Raw genomic sequence first — 1,839 nt, 5'->3', positions numbered from 1 at the left:
GAAGTGTTAAAGTGGAATGGATTCAGAAATGAACCATTCAGAACATGTCAACTTGAATGATATGGGAATCCACTCGAGAGGGTGATTTTTACCAAAGAGATTTGTTTATCCATATACTTTGAAGACACCATTTGTCACTTTCACTGATATGGATACCTCATAGATATATGGGTTGAAAGCTATAATATCAGTGCATTGGTGAAGTCCGAGAGGAATACCTTCAACGTAATTGGTAAAAATAGTTGTTACTGATTGCATGCTGTAGCAATCTGTCAGCATGGTTTCATGCTGTAGCATTTTGACAGCATTGGTTGACTGGAAATATTTTTTACTTCTCACCCTAAAAGTCATACACCCTAGCTTGCTTTATATTCTGTTATCTCCTGTTTTTAGTTGTATTAACTCTGTTCTAATCAAAGTCTTCGAATTCGCCTTCTGAAATCATTTTCTTAACTATACTTTCTTTAAACTTTTACTACGATCCCTGTGGACGATATCCAGTACTTGTACCACTTTTATTACTTGAAAACGATATTGGGACTATTTGTATTCTTGCTTTTAGTCCTGATTGTTGTTTGTGTCTGTGGTTTCCACGACCCATCAAGTTTTTAGCGCCGTTGCCGGGGATTAGTTAGTTAAAAGTTTTCTTTTTAGTAAAGTAAAAGACTTGATTTTTCTCGTCCCGTTTTTAAAAATCGTTTTGAAAATTGGTGTATGTCACGGAGACATCGCGAGGAAATTTTTGAATTGGATCTCGATATTGAGAGAACGTTTCGCCAAAGAAGGAGAGTTTAAAGAGCATTTTTTGCTCTAATATCCCCCAACATGGAGTTACCTCCCCCAATTATCCCTGAGATTCCATATTTAGAAAACCAACCGCCTGCCTTTGGGACAATACCACCTTTTCCAAATTTTCAGCAAGAACACCACCACCATAATAATCATAATGAGGACACAGAGTCGGAAAATAATGAACAACCAAGAGAGCAAACTCCAAACATTATTAATTTGGCAAATTCCAAAAATGGAAGGATCATGGACTATGCCATCCCGGATTTTGAGCAATTAAATTCTGGAATAGTTAGATAGTATATGACCGCTCTTCATTTTGAACTAAAACCGATTATGTTTCACATGTTGCAAACAAACGGACAATTTGCCGGATTACCTTCGGAGGATCCACACTCACATTTGAAATCCTTTATGGAAATCATTGATGCTTCCTGATCCCGGGAGTGTCTAATGACGCTCTGAGACTCACTTTATTCCCATTTTCTCTGAGGGATCGGGCAAATGCATGGTTCAATTCATTAACTCCGGGATCTGTGCCTTCATGGAGTAATATGGCGGAAAAGTTTTTGCGAAAATTTTTCCCACCAACCAGGAAAGCTAAGTCCAGGAATGAGATCTGCCTTTTTAAACAAATGGACGATGAAGCTGTTCCTGACGCGTGGGAAAGGTTTAAAGAGTTGTTAAGGAGATGCCCTCACCATGGCATCCCGTACTGTATTCAACTCGAGACGTTTTACAATGGGTTAAATCCCATGGCAAAATAAATGCTCGATGCGACTGTGGGCGGAGCCTTTACAGCCATGACCTACAATGAAGGATATGAGATCCTTGAAAAAATTTCTGCTAATAATGGACATTGGGCTGATCCACGTGCTCAACCGCAAAAGAAGACAGCAGGAATACATGATGTTGATGCATATACTGCATTAACAGCACAACTCTCTTCTATGGCCAATATGCTTAAAAATCTAACTTCGGGCCAAGGAGTGCAGTCAGCTGTTACATCACCTATTCCAGCTGCCCTCTCAGTGCAATGTGTCTGTTGTG

At 39.4% G+C, this 1,839-nt stretch overlaps 1 non-coding gene across 1 annotated transcript; it reads right to left on the bottom strand.

The window, feature by feature from the left end:
• Window positions 1-1,391: 1,391 nt before the first annotated feature.
• LOC112508369 lies at window positions 1,392-1,498 on the bottom strand. The gene has a single exon (XR_003068742.1). It is a non-coding gene; the product is annotated as a small nucleolar RNA R71 (small nucleolar RNA).
• Window positions 1,499-1,839: the final 341 nt, after the last annotated feature.

This window comes from Cynara cardunculus (genome assembly GCF_001531365.2).
Source record: "Cynara cardunculus var. scolymus isolate 2C chromosome LG 2, CcrdV1, whole genome shotgun sequence".
Classification (NCBI taxonomy): domain Eukaryota; kingdom Viridiplantae; phylum Streptophyta; class Magnoliopsida; order Asterales; family Asteraceae; genus Cynara; species Cynara cardunculus.
This window is presented reverse-complemented; position numbering and strand designations above follow the sequence as displayed.